General features: G+C 42.5%; 1 protein-coding gene across 1 annotated transcript in view; it reads right to left on the reverse strand.

Annotated features, from left to right (window-relative positions):
* Nucleotides 1-15313, reverse strand: part of TRAK1 (trafficking kinesin protein 1) — a 140533-nt gene extending 125220 nt beyond the window's left edge. The window contains exon 1 of the mRNA XM_030007987.2: nucleotides 14950-15313. The gene's annotated coding sequence lies outside the window, so the exon portion shown is untranslated. The remainder of the gene's footprint in view (nucleotides 1-14949) is intronic.
* Between the last annotated feature and the right edge of the window lie 359 nt (nucleotides 15314-15672).

Raw genomic sequence — 15672 nt, forward strand, 5'->3', positions numbered from 1 at the left:
AGAGCATCTATCAAAAGAAAAGAAAACATCAGTTTGATCATGAATTCTTAATACCAAAAATTGTACAACACAACTGCCTACAGAAGGCTGTACATGGTCATGCTGTAGATTTCTGACTGCAAATAAGGCAAACCCCCTTCACTCCCATCTTAAACTGCAACTGGGGAGCTAACTATGCAATGGCAGCAACAGCTGTGTCACAAGTGTTGACTGTGGCAAAGATCTGGGCTGGCACCAACAATGAATTACACTGCTTTTTAAAAATAAATTTGACATCAGACACATTAAAGAAGTCTTCTGTTGCTGTGCTGTTGCTTGTGTAACAGAGTAACTAGAAATAAGACACACGATGCCCTTCAACTTGGCAGAAAAGACCTCTGTTCACAAAACAAGCATAATCTCTCAGAGGCACAAACAATTTGCAGAACTAAGAAAGTTCTCCTGCGTGAGTCAGCTCACAACTGCTGGCTCAGAGTGGGCACATAACTACTATTGTCTCCAGATTTTGTTTCCCCACTTTCTACAGGAGCAAACTGCTTTCCCCCTTCTCCCTGGTGCCACATTGCTGTAGCTCCAAGTCCCATGTGACAGAAGGCAGGTAGAGACAAGGAGTCCTTCTAAGTGAGTTAGTATTTCCACACTTCAAAGAGAAGGAGACAGACCCTGGCCATCTACACTGCAGTGGCACTATTTCATTCAATACAGTATCTGCATACAACTTACAAGTGCTCAGCCTTACTCTACTTACAAGATCAAGCTGTTGATTGGGAAAAGGCCAGGAATCTTAACCTGCATGCTTTCTAGCCCATCTGCATCCTATGTCCTTCCTCTCAGTGATTTGTCGTTTATCCAGAAAACAGTCTTCCCTTCCCGAATATTTCAACGTGTGCCTTATTAAGCAGCTGTCCTGATAGAACTTGTATTTTGCTATTCAGGAAACTACAGGCTGGGGTGTAAGACAAATGAGTACGTCAGACAACAGACACAATGCAAATATTGTATAACTGCAAAGTACAGTCATTGACAGACACAGTTACCACAACCTGTAATAATTCCTGCTTGGCCCGATTCCCATCTTTCTCGAAATATGTCTCTGACAGTACTGCTGCAGCACAGTCTGCAGAAGGTTGGGGGTGTATGGGGGAGCAGTTTTAACATTCTAAACTAATCACAAAGCTCATAAATAACATCAGATCACAGACATATGCAGCTATAGAGTAGCCCAGAGGCCTTCCAAACCACAATTAAGCTTGGTTAATGAGACAGTCCCCTACCTTACACAGCCTTAATATTCAGTTACAGGTTGATTCACACCAGCTGAGCACTTTATATAAAGAGGTGATAGACCCCAGTGAAAGTCAATTCGCTAAACTTAGCTCAAAGAGTAACAAACCCTAGAAACACACACCATGGAATAATCAGCTATTTCACCATGTCTGAATCTTGTGCCAGTTGATATACTCACCTTGAATAAATATCAAAGCAAGAGTTAACAGAATTGGATAGCACACTCACATTACTGCAACTTTGTACCGATTTTTGAGTTGGGCATGCTCTGTAGACAAGATGCAAAACTTGGGACAAAATACCCAGGACAGCATCACTATGCTCAGTTGCATTTACCAGCACTGAGTTGAGACAGGTTAACAGATTAACTCTACCCTTCTGTTTACACCATCTCCCAAGCAAAATCCCCCATTTGCAAACCCACCCTTCTAGGTGCAAATGGGAACTGGTCCAAAGATAGCATCAGCGTTGCCAAGAGATACATTTGCTCCTTTTGTGCCTTCTTCTCATTTAAGCTGCACACGTACTTTACCACAAAATATTATATACCCCGGGGTACAATGAAAAAGTGGAAGCATCAGTGCATAAGTATTACAAGAGCCATTTGCAAGGGCAGAAGACAGAGTTGTTTTGTACTCTCATTTGCTTTGTGGTCATTTAGAAGTATGCAGCTACAAAAGCTCCATACAGAGTAAAACAAACATACACCAGGCAGAGCTCACATCAGTGGAGATCTCTTAACCTGAAGGTCATATTGTCAGCACTGCAAATGTGGAAGCAGCTGCTGACATTTTGACATGATCCATATATTGCAGCACACAAGATCCAAGAGACTGTAATTCAGAGACACATTTGAGGTGTCAAAGGATTCTAGACTCTTCTACCTCCCACAGCTGAGTTACTGTATATACTAACTATATTCAGTCAGGTGCACTACTGTATCCAACAACAGTAATTTAGATTTTTTTTTTTTTTCCTTTTTTTAAAATAAAAAGCAGAGAAGCCCAGAGGTCAATATAAGCTCCCAAGACAAAACACTAGCCATTTTGGACCAAACATCATGTCTTGTAATGCAATGGATCCTTCCAAATTCTATCCCTCCTGTCCCAAAACCTACTCACCCACCCAATCACTATATTCCTTTCTCCTTCTCCACCTTTTTCACTTCAGACACCCTAAGGGTGATCTTCACACAAAAAGCAACAAGTAACAACCTGTTTAACCTCTGTGATTCAAGTCTGGTTTTGCTGTTCTAGAGCATAAACTATGTTGCAGCTAGACTCATTTTACTGGCTCCTGCAATTATTTCCCAAAAGTGCAAAGATAACCCTCAAGACAAAAAAAAAAAACCCAAACCAACCCTTTTAAATCAGTAATCCACCAACCTCACAATTTGGACTTCACTCAAGGAACCATTCCTGAGTTACAGCGCCATATGCTGCTTCTCATAATTGGTAGGCATTGAGATCTATAGATACCAGTTTCCAACTCCTATTAAAATCTATTCTCCAAGAGGCTAGTGAGCCCACTTGTTCAGAAATGCCTTTTTTTCAGATCAGTTTTATCAGGCACTTTATGAAGTTTTTGTTAGACATGGAATACAGTCAGGCAGCATAACTTCTTTTGGCCACCACAGCCATCCCTGGGGTTTCTTATAAAATCTGGCATACTGCATAAGTTTTCCTAGACAGCAACTTCTCAGTAACTTTTGTGAAAAGTTATTTAGAAAATAAAATTATAAAATAATTATTTCAATTTGGGACTTATTTAAGATTTACCTCTTACAAAAACAAGACCTTCACTTGCATTTTATCAATTCCATTTAACCTTCTTTGTTAATTTCTTTCAAATGCCTCCATGTAACTAGTTGCTACCAAGAACCTTACAAACCATTAACTGACTCCCAGTAAAGAAAAGGAGATTGCCAATTTCTCTCTTTGAGCTCTTAATTGAGGAGGATAAAGGAAAATCTCTAATACTTGACATACAAAACAAAGCCAGAGAAACAGTATGGTTAAAAACAAAGAAGAAAAGAAAAAAGAAGAAAAAAAACAAAAGCAGGGAGAAAGATTAGAGAAGATTAGCCAAAATGTCAGAATTCATAGAAGATGCTTGCAAATGTCTTTAGTGCCCTTTAAGAACATCCAATGCCTTCATATTCTGAGATCCCAAGAGTTCAAAATCCTTTCACTTCTCAAGTGGTAACTGACAGTACCATTGAACAATGCAATGTCCAGAACAGTCCCTCCCAAAGTCTATTCTTTAGCTTCACATATACTCAATTCCAAGTTGCCACACAGCTGTATTGTAAGTTTTCTATCACAAAACAAACAACAGTTTCCAGTTAGAAATCAGGAACCACCAATTCCCATTCAGAAGATAAATAAATTACCTGTTCTAAGATTCACATCAGAGCCAGAACAGGCTGAAGCCCTGTAATTTCACACCTTCCCGATTTCTGGAGTTCAAACTAAGTATTCTATAACTGTTCAGTCTAAGAGTTCACTAAATAAGAAAAAAAAAAAATCTTTTATTGCCCATATTATAACAACTGCTTGCTTATCTTTTCCAGAGAAAGGTCTGAGGAACAAAGAGAACACAGTGTTACATCTGCTGTAACAAGTCATGTCATAAGCTGATCATTTTCCTGACTATGCAGCCCCTCCTATTTCCTCTTAGTCACTTCTGCTACAATATTATAACATGTCTTTATCTTCAAGTTATCCCCGCTGGTCATAGGATCAAAACAATAGGCTTGTGGTTAGGTGCATTTAGGAATTTCCTCTCAGCCTTCTTGACGAGGTAATTAGTGCTAATTTACCATCTCAGATAACAGAAATAGGACAGGGTATTCAATCTTCCCCATGCAATTCTGCTAACCAAGATTACTAAAATGATGTTTGCTGCTTTTTTTAATTAAAAAAAAAACCAAAAACCCCAAACCTCCCACACAACTAGCAAATGATACAATTTTGATAACATTTAACTCTCATTTTTAAAGAGAGCTATGTAAATTAATGCACACATGTTAAATACACAGTGTGGTGTTATACACCTAAAGCAAACTAAACACTAATTGGTCTTGCCTGCACACTCCTGCCTTGCCTTTGTGCCATCTCCAACATTCATCTAATGCCCTGAGAAACACAAACTGGCAAAAAACTAAAACCAAAGAAATAAAACAATTTTTTCACATGTTTTTCCAATTTGCCTCCTTGGCTTATTTTCCCATTGGGTAACAGTCAATGTGAAAGATCTGTGGACAAAGAAGTACAACACATAGCTGATGACAAGGTAGGACTATTCCCACCAGAGATGGCAACCTCTGAGACCAGGCTAACGTGGCTGCAAAAGCACAGCCCTCAGGCACACACTTTCCCAGTCATTGCCAGCTAATATTAGTGTAGGCTGTCCTGAAAAAACACCCTCATTCTACTGCACGCTTACCCTGAAGCAATATATTCCCATCACTCCTTTTTCCTCATAGGGACATTGGTGCTTGTACCACCCCACATCAATGTGATCAGGGACGCAACGTGGCTGAAAGGCTAAGCCAAGGGGATGGGGGAGGCAGGACAGGAGAGAACACACAGAGGGTGGTATAAAGTACTTTTCAGCTAGATCAGCTCTCAGAGCTGGGCCACTGCATGCCCATACAAGCAGTGCGTGAGGGTGGGGAAGGAAGACCGCCCTCTTCTGCAGCTTCAGTTGCTTGTCAGGAAACCACTTTAAAAAAAAAGTCAAACCACTAAACCAAGGCACTCTGTTGGCTTTACTTGTCACCCACTTGTAGGCAGTCACTTCCCCACTTTTATCTGCAGTTTTGAGGATTTTCAAATATTGGTGTTGCAATCCTATCTTCCAAGCTTCACTGCCATGAGAACAGCAATCTCTGGTGGGACTCAAATCACCAATGTTTCCATTAACTGCTGCGTGTGCTTACACATGCCACCACAGGACTGAAGAAAACCACTAGGTGAGCGCCCAGAGCCAGAACTTACAGAACCTACACAAGCATTAACCCAAGGCTTAACAACAATGGCCTCTCCTGGAGATACAGAGAGATGAGGTTTCAGTTTCAATTTACCCAGACCAATTCAATTGTTACATGAAACTGAAGCTGAGAAACTGACTGGCAACTGAAGAGCCAAGAAACATTTTTGTTCTTGTTGAATTCTTACCTGCTGGAAGAGCAACTGTGCTAATTTACAAATCCAAGAAATAATCCATTTTGTTAGTTGGTAGAAAGGAAGAAAGGTCAGCTTTAATCCCAAGATTTTTTAAAATGAAAAAATTAATTATGATGAACAGCAAGGACCATTTAAAAAGTACAGTTTTGTCCACCTGAATTGAAACTTCTGTCTAAATACCAGCTGACAAGTCATGTGAAAATTTTTTTAAGGAATCATCAGTTTTACTTTAGTAAATACATGAAATTGATTCCAGTTCTTAATTCTTACTATAAGTATTCATATAGATCAACATAGTGCATTCATACTACTTTTGGATCAAAAAAACACATTTACGGCCACACTTCATAGAATTACAGAATGGTTTGGGTTGGAAGGGACCTTTAAAGATCAAATAGTCTGACCCCCTGCCATGAGCAGGGGCATCTTCCACTAGACCAGGTTGCTCAAAGCCCTGTCCTACCCGACTTTGAACTCTTCCAAAGATGGGGCATCCACAACTTTTCTGTGCATATCATTTAAGGTCATATATCATTAAGATACATTTCCTGCCATCAGGTATCATCAACAACAATCTGGGAACAGGAATAAGATACAAAATATCCATCAGTGAGTGAAATAAGATCATAATAAAATCACGAATGCTGAATTTAACAATTCCACTTTCTGTTTTTAGGAAATATATTCAGCATCCATACCCAATGTGCAGTGGCACCAATCTGCCTGCTCCATCAGGGCTGAGAAGCTTTTCATTAGTTAGGTATATACCATGAACTGTTAATTCTATGTTTATTCCACAAAATCAGTTATGTTTTTGGTTTTTTTTTAAAAGACAGCAATACCCCCATGAGCAAAACAAAAAAAGAGTCCCATCCAGAACTTCAAGTTAAAAAAAAACAACCTTATTTTCTTCTTCTCTTTCCTCCTATGCAGTATAACAGCACAGGGGGACATTAGTAACAAAACTTTCCATTTTTCTTTCTTTATGTCAACACACAGCAGGTGTCCTCTGGAAGTTGATAAATAGTACAAAATGGGTGCACTGTTTACTCTTGGAGAGGGGAGCTTAGTAAGTCAGGCTCAAGCAGCTCTGAGACTCTGACTTACCTAGAACAGTCATCAGTGAGCAAAGCAAGATGGCACTGTGTCTTGGATGTGCTGTGTTCCCAGCCTGTGAAATCCCAGCCTCCCATTTTGAACACTGATCTTTTTCATAGCAATACCCCATGGTTAGTTTAATAGTTCATCAGTTTTACTGAAGGCAAAAAGAACATAGAAATTTCCCTAAAATCACTATTGTAATAGTAGCACCACCTTATCCCGAACAACCTGTCTGCCAGATATGTATTTAAAACTTTTGTGAAATGCAAAAAAGTTATTCAAGTTGTTCAAGTTTATTACTTGAACAAGTCATACACTCTTCAGAGAAAGGAGCGTCTTCTGGCCCACCTGGAGTTTTTCTTTTGTAAGAGGATTAGTAACACACACTATCAACCTTAGTACTGTAAATAAAAAAGTGCAGGCGTAGTACTCATGTCTACTGAGGAGGCTGCCTGTTTCAGATACTCTACCCTGTCAGGTCCTAAACAGCTCACACCACGGTGCGTGCCAACACACTGATCCTAAGAGACCGATAGGCTGATAAGAGAGATTCACAAGAACTGGATTTAATTCTACTACTGGCACCAATTCCTGAATTATCTCAGTCAAATGTTTTGATCTTGCTAAGCCCCTTCATCTTTTGCAAAGTAAGAAAAGACTGATTTTTGTGACTCGTGAATGCTTAAACAAACTCAGTTCATTAGAAGTTTACATTGAATGTTTTGTAGCTTTTGCAATGTAAAAGGGCAAACTATTTAAGAAAGTTGCATTTGCCTGAGGTACAACAGTTCCTAGACAAGTGAATGTCATGGAGAACTCACTGTTCTCTACAGAAAAATGATAGCATAACATACATCCAATGGAATGACAGTAGAGACCACTTTGGGCTTTGGGGAAAGATTGTATTCTGCCAGGTAAGTGCGGTATCTAACCTTTCTCAGTCTTTTCATTCTAACAGCTTGGGATGTCTTGCAAAATAAGACTTCTGAGAAAGCCATTACGGAGTAAAAGTCTAGGGAACAAATACAAGAGTAATCAAAGGTTGTAAACATTTCAGACAATCAGAAGCAGCATTTTCAGTTCAGACTGCTTTATATTGCAAATTTGTGGTGCTCAGGTCAGCCACAAGTCACTCGGTCAAACCATAACATCCTTACCTACCCCCCGTCAAGATTATATAACCCTCGCGAAATACAGCCATAAAGGGCTGATCTTCCTATGACCTTCACACATGCAGGTTCGCAGAACTCATTACAGGACCAAAGCCTCTAAGAAGGTAATGTTTTTGGTAAACACTGATCTCCACCCTCTCCATAAATTCCTGGAAGTGATCCTTACTGTAGTATTACCACAACAAAACAGAAGTCTACCATTCCTTTCTGAAGGCAGTGCAATTTGTGACTACGGGAGAAGATCTATAATAAGAAACCATATTACTAGAAAGATTGATTTCCTCCTCATCACTTTACATTGATAGTGCGTACCTCCTCACAGTACGATCAGTCACAGCTGCAGAGAAAGAAATTCCATTCAGGACAGGTTCAAAGGACAGTCTAAGGAGTCTGACATTGCTCCAATGTCTTCCAGTTCTGCTCATTTTACAGGTACCACTGGGGCAATAGGTTGCATGGATTTGAACTGCAAGGTTTCCACTTACTGCAGAGGAGTTGACGGTGCCTCCTTGCAAAGCATACATCTGTGCAGTATCTGACAGTGAAACTAGGCTTTCTGGGACAGGCAATGTTGTTAGTAATACAAGCTCCACTTATGCAAACATTAAAGAGGACAGTAAGTGTAAAAGCCTCCATTTCCCACAAGCAGCAGACATTGATGTACTTTTTAAAAAATACCCCTCTCTTCAAACAAAATTACACTTCAGTATTCTCTAGGACACCAAATTATGGCATGCAGCACCCTGACTTGCATGAAATTAAAGTCCAAAATGACATTACCAGCACCTGCCTTTAAAAAGGACAATATATGCGAACATACAATACAGAAGTGCATGGATTGTTTCCAACTTACAGTAGTCAACTAATCTCCTCAAAGAGGTGCACGTAACTATTTCAATGTATCCACACTTTTCATTTTTCCCCTCTAGGCTATAAAAGTTTCCACAGTATGAACATTTTGTTAACCTTTGGTTCCTATTAAAAAATGGGACAAGTCAACTCAGCATTATTTTAAACTTCATTGAAAGCTAATGATAAGCAGTTTTTCCATGTTTTGTTTGAAGCACTGGAATTATTACATAGCAGAGCAGTGGGTGGGTTCTTACGTTTTTCCTTTAATGGCTGTATGACAGATGGGAAACTAGACGAGAGAGGTGATCCTTCCCCTCTGCTCAGCACTGGTGAGGCCACACCACGGGTACTGGGTCCAGTTCTGGGCCCTCCAGTACAAAAAGGAGATGGACATACTGGAGAGTCCAGCAAAGGGCCACTAATACAAAGAAGGGAGACCAGAGCATCTCTCCTATGAGGAAAGGCTGAGAGAGCTGGGACTGTTCAGCTTGGAGAAGAGAAGGCTCAGGGGAATCTTACTGATTTTATATAAATACCTGAAGGGAGGGCACATACAGGATGGAGCCAGCCTCTTTCCAGTGGTGCCCAGTGACAGGGCCAGAGGCGAGGGGCACAAACTGAAACACAGGCAGTTCCCCCTGAACATCAGGAAACACTTTCTCACTGTGAGCGTGACCAAGCACTGGCACAGGTTGCCCAGGGAGGTGAAGCCTCCATCCTTGGAGATACTCAGATGTCTGGACATGATCCTGGGCAGTGGACTGTAGGTGGCTCTGCTTGAGCAGGGGGGTTGGACCAGATGACCTCCAGAAATCCCTTCCAACCTCAACCAGGCTGTGATCCACCAAAGTGGCACACTTACTCCTATCTTCACACAGGACATACAGTCGCCTTTGTTCTTTTACAACACATTGCCTATAAAATCCCAGAACTACAAATTCTTAAGCACTTAGTATTTCTCTTTGCGCGCTCTCTCTACACCAGTCATTTTCATCCTGGTGCTCACCGATTTCCTTAAAGGGTCTGCAAAAAGAAACGAAGGAAATAACTTCTACATGCTTCACTACACATTAAGACTTAAAGGTATTTGCAGACCTGCTGCAAAGTTACAAGAGATTCACAAATTAAAAGCAATAGGAAAAAAAAAAAAGCGACTGTCTAAATAAAATCTCTCACTTCTACTTTCCAAACCCTTCAGAACACATCATATAAGAAAAGTTTAAAAAAAAAAAAAAAAAAAGAAAAAAAAAAAGAGCAGGAGCAATTTTCACATGGCTATTTCACTAGGAAAGCAACATTTAATGAAAAATACCTGGATAATTTTTCCCCAGAATGATAACAAATACATATAGAAGTCTTAACTCAGATCAAAACACTTCAGGATGGAGCCATATGCTCATAGTTTTGATAATCAAACTAGATCACCCAGTTGTCCTTTCTGGTTTCATGGTCTATGAAGAAAAACATTTACCTGCTGATATCACAAAACCTAAGGAAAAAAGCTCTGCTGATTTTGTACAAGTTTTAAAGAGGGAAAACCTTTCCAAAGAAGTCTGCTAAGAACAAATAAATGAAAAAGGGAGAAGGAAAACAAGTCTTGCCCCCCCCCCCCCAAGGTTAGTTCATATTACTTTATAAATCTAAAATAATACTGTTTTACACTTTAAGTTTCGAGGATTGAATTATTCACAATAGAGACTATAATTCATAAGCATCTTGCTCAGGAAAGAACACTCAGAAATGCAGACTGAACCTCAAGTTAGCGAAATAAAAATACTCAAATTTATTCTTAAGTATATTCTCATTCTGTATCATAAAGGATAATGGCTGTGTATAGCCTAAGAACATCAACTACTCATTTCTCTCCTCTGTTCATACAGGTGCTGGGAGTCAAGAATATTCCATAAGTACACAAATACATAGCAGGTTATTGTCAGCGTCGGCATTAGCATCTCATCTACTAACACACAACTGGTGTTGGTTATATCAGAGCTTAGAGTGCAACAGTTGCAAAATCAGCTTATGCTCGCTGAAGACTTTCCCTCCTGACACCAAAGCCTCAGCCACTTACTCCTATTGCTTCCTTTGCCTCACTGCTAACAGCTGCTCAGCTGCCCAGAGGACAGACAATCTGATTGAAAATTAACCTTAAAAAACAGTTCTTGGCTAAGTCACAGAGTTGATTCCCAGCACCATCATACAGAAGGGGATAGAAGAGGGAATCCACAGCCAGGGGGAAATTTGCTCTGCTGGGCAGCAACATGGTCTTATGTGAAAACAAGCCAATAATGAAACTTTGCAAGAGCTTTTAAACCAAGCACTTCTCACATTTCCTTCCTTCTTTCTACTACCCTGACTGCTACAGTGTTCTGAACTTCTGCTATAAATGCAAGTAAAAATAACAGGGCTCTAATATAAATTAATCCGTCAGAATACTTAACACAAAAAAAAAAACCAACCCAAAACCACACAAGGCAATATGACAGTTAAAGAGTAGTACCATCATTTGGGTTTACAGCATCTAATGGACTGCAAGGTTGGACAATCCTGTCCAGAGAAGCTGTAAGACAAGGCAAAGAATCGACTCCGGTACAGTCACTAACTGATTTAACTAAAGCAAATCTGCCAACATAATTGAATCTAAGAATTATCTCTGAGCTAATCTGTTTGTGCTATCAATAAGCCTCTTAGCTGGACAACCATAAGCAGGATGACTATAGAGCATGACTTTTTGCACTGAAATCAATAGGCTCCAATAGAAAGAGAAATATTGATGAATCAAAGTTCAAATAAAGGACAGTTTTAGACAAAGAATATTAGCAGTGAACTCCTGAAACTTATTTAGGAGACATCACATTATTCACTACAAAGTAAAATAAGAGTGCTTGTAAACTCAAACAGCTATCTCAGTCAAACCACAGAGTAAGCAGGAAGGCTTTGAATCACACACCAACTGGTATCCTGAAAAGTCGACATTAACAGGAAGTTAATTCTCAAGATTTTTCTCTCTCCCACTAGCACTGATCCCACAACGGAATCCACAAAACTGAGCCCTCCATACAAGTGCAGCTTTCCAAGGAGGCAATGGCATTGCTCGTGGAGTTTTAATGATACAAACATGACACGGAAACATACCTTCACAGCACAGGCATTGTACATCACAAGCCAGTTTTACAGTTTCCAGCATTACAAAGCTTTGTGCATGAAGTGAGCTGCCTACAACTGACATGCAATAGCTGGCATTTAGTGAGTAGAAAGCATTTCTCTGACTTACTATGTTTTTATGGTAACTCTGAAAGCCACCAGTTGTAACGGCCTACCTATCAGCAATTGTTCTCTGACCAACAGGCTAAAACACAGCTCCTAATTCCATACTGTAGTTATGAGGACTTCTCATATCATACTGGTCTGTCTGTTCTTGCATTAATATGCAGGTATTGTGAAATAAGCAGCGCATAAAATCAGGTGACAGTTCTGTGGGAGTTAAAATGGAGTTATTCAAGAAGTTACACCGATGAAGTACCCGGCCTAACACTGGAGACTTATTAAGAGGAGGCACCCACTTTTGCAAACAGAACAGTCATTACGGGGGCAGAGGGCAAGGTACCTGTTTCAAAATTTGAAACAAAGAACACGCCATTTTCTGCAAACTAACAAGAAACACTCCACCAACCTTGACTTGAGTACCACTCGCAACATACAACATCCAGACAACACAAAACAAATGATGTCCCACAAATACTACTTCCAATGCTAGCAGAAGGAGCACTAAACCACCCCAATTATGGAAATCAAAGAAAATTATTTTACAGACTTCAGAAAGAAATAGATTTCAAACAAACATAACTCATATGCTGCCTTCCCCCTTATTATCTCCCCTCTCCCAAGGAAATTTTTAAGTTACATAGGAAATTGTTAGGAAGAAAAACACATACAGCTTTTAGAAAGGGTAAAAGGTTTGTTTTTAACTTCTTGCCTTTCAATATTGCAGATGCTGCCTCAACAGCACTCATTCTGAGAATTCTTTCTACTAAGCTATTAGGAAAAAAAAACGTTATAGTGGATTCAGTTTACAGTCTATCATAGCAGATACAGTGGGAAGTTTCAGCATTTTTCCTTTCCAGCATTATACAGTGACACAACACTAAGAAACAATAGTATTGATCAAGTGCACACTTAAAACAAAAATATTTAACCTGCACTAATTTCTACAATACTCATCTCATTCTTCTATCCCAAAGAAGATGGGCTAGAATATTTCAAAACTCAAAAGTAAACCCTCAGATGACATGGAAAGGTTAGGATCAAATTACTTCTACAAAAGCATTTGGTAATCTGTTACAGGAGACAGAACATGTGAAGCAGGAAGGAGCTCAGGTGTGAACTGCAGCAGAAAGGAACAACAGGAGTTCCAAACAGTTCCAGGCAAATCTTTTCAATCTGATCCTGCTCTCTGGTACATGCAAGTTCACTTACTCCCACCAACTCTCACCTGCATTCCACGAACTGACAGAGTGCCAAGTTAACGTCCATTAATATACATGGCAAAACTTGCAGATCACATGCTGGTCCTGCTTCATTAGTCAGGACTCTGGATTAAACTAGTCAGATGCTCAGAGGCTGCAGCTACAGCTTCGTGTTTCACTGAGATTTTATGCATGCACATACCAAACATGGAACACCACATATATAAATGTATGTGCCTAATCATGTTAATCCTTCCTCAGCATACTGGTGTGCTACCCAGTGCTCTAGAACAGGCACCAAGCTCAGTTATGAACTACAAGATTTTTGTTTGGTTAGGGGTTCTTTTGCACCAGATCCAGAGAGACTCTAGTTATTTCCACTACTGTCATCCACCATGCTGTTAAATCCACTGGCAAGTGGGAGTTCATTCATGTAACTGACAGAAACTTTTGTTTTACTTCAATAGAAATTTAAATTCCAGCCACACATACAACACCTGATCTTCACTTAACTAAGTACCTCACATCAAAAGCTGAAAACTCTTGCTTTCCCTTAGGATTTTTACCCTTCTGTTTTTCCTCCCTTATAATGATGCTCATTGAAAAACAGAGTAGTAGTGGCTATAACCATGGCTTAATACAATTTTCTTATGTGCTTCTAAAACCATTTTCTTATCTGTTGTCATCACAGGTTGCTCTGGCTCAATTAAAACAGGTTATAGTGCCTCAGAGAGGGCACAGCTTTGTGAATACGGTCCCTGGGCTGGGGGACAACGCTCCTTCCTCCAGGCTTCTTATGGAAAATCCAGAAGAGCCCTACCAGGAACAACCAGATTTAAACACGGTTCAGCTCCAGTATAGTCAGAAGCCAGGGCATTACTTACAGTACATAAAACTGTGTAATACACAGCAGTAAAACACGCACATATGGCAAACTGGTCATCATAACTGTTGTTTGGTTTGGTTTTAGCTTGTTTTTTTGCTGTTGCTTTCCTGATTGCAAAAACCATTACACCCACGATTTAATCTCAGTGGACTGAAAGGTTCAAATGAGGTTATAGATTGCAAGAGAGAAAAGTGTCCACACAGGAGACTTCTGCAGTCTGAGCAAGGGAGAACAAGATGCCTGGGCTCCCACCCTTTAACAGATGTTCCATTTTTTGGACATTTCCTCCTCTTCCCTAATGTTACCTGAAAATAAGCTCACCTAAACACAGAGTTCAAAATCGTCAGCTGCAAAACAAAGCAGACACCGAGAGCACAAACCTGCTAAAAACCATAATGGGAATTTTAGTCATTTTAAATAGAGGTATACCGCCAAAAGCTATCCATAATCCCTGGCGCTGAAGAAACCAAGTTAGTATTTGTATGTCCCTCCCCAAAGGCTAGGAAAGCGATCTCTATAAGCGGGGGTCCTTCTCACTGACAACAGCAGCAGTCTACCGGTAAATAATTCACAGGTCAAATTTGGCAAGCGATTCTTGACCTTCGGTAAACAATTACACCCAACTGCCTCTATCCTTTAAGGGGGCGGAAGGGACAAAAGAGCACAGGCAGCAAAGGCAGGGCGCTCCGCCCGCCCGCCCCCCAGCAACCCGGCTGTGAAGGTCGTCCCGTTGCCACAGGGCTGGCGGGGCCCCGAGGAGGAAGAGGAGGAGGAGCCGCTCCACCTTGCTCAGCCACCCGTTTCGCTCCTCCGGCGAACGAAGCAGGCTTCCCCCCCCGCCCGCTCACCTGAGGACGAGCGGGGGGCAAAGGCAGCCACGCCGGTGCGTGTGTGTGCGTCCCTTGTCGTCCCCCCCCCCCTCCCCGACCGCCGAAAACCGTTAGACGCCAAAGAGGCACCTCTGCCCTCCTCCCCGCGCCGCCCCGCGCACTCACCCCGCGCCGGGCCCCCCGGGCGCGCGCGCCCGCCAACGGCAGCGGGGAGCGGGCGGCGGCGCCGCCCCCGCGGGCCGGGGGAGCCTCGCTGCCGGCGGCGGCCACCTCCGGGCCGCTTCTCCCCTCACGGCTCGCCCTCGGCCCCCGCCGCCGAGAGGCCGCGGCGTGCGGAGCGGAGGGGCGGCTGCTGCTGCTGCTGCTGCGGCCGGCTGGCTGCTGCTTCTCCCTCCTCCTGCCAGCGCCTCATGTGCCCTCCTCCCCGCTCTCAAACGGCGTCCGGGGAAGCGCTGCAAACCCTTCCCGCCGGGCGGCAGCGCACGTGGGGCGGCTGCCGGACGCTCTCCGCCGCCGCGGGCTTCCTCCCCTCGCCTTCACCCGCACCGCCGGGCCGGACCCCGCGGCCTTCTCGGGAGGCGGGGCGGACACCCAGGGGGCTGCGGCGCCGGCCACCTCGGAGGCAGCTGGCTCGGTAGTCGCAGCGCTCCCCCCCGCCCCGGCAGCCATTACCTCATGGCCCAGCCCTGCCGCGGAGGAGGGGCCGCGCGTCGCCCAGCAACCGGCCCCCTGCCGCGGCCCGGGCCGGCGGGACGGGATGCCGTGCGTTGAGCTGCGCTGCGCTGCCCTGCCCGCCGCCGGGCGAAAGTAACTCACCGCTGCTTCGGCCAGAGCTGGCCGGGCTGCCCGCGGCCAAACGCTTCCCCGCCGGCCTTCGGCGCTGTGGCT

The sequence above is a fragment of the Aquila chrysaetos genome, chromosome 3 (assembly GCF_900496995.4).
Source record: "Aquila chrysaetos chrysaetos chromosome 3, bAquChr1.4, whole genome shotgun sequence".
Classification (NCBI taxonomy): domain Eukaryota; kingdom Metazoa; phylum Chordata; class Aves; order Accipitriformes; family Accipitridae; genus Aquila; species Aquila chrysaetos.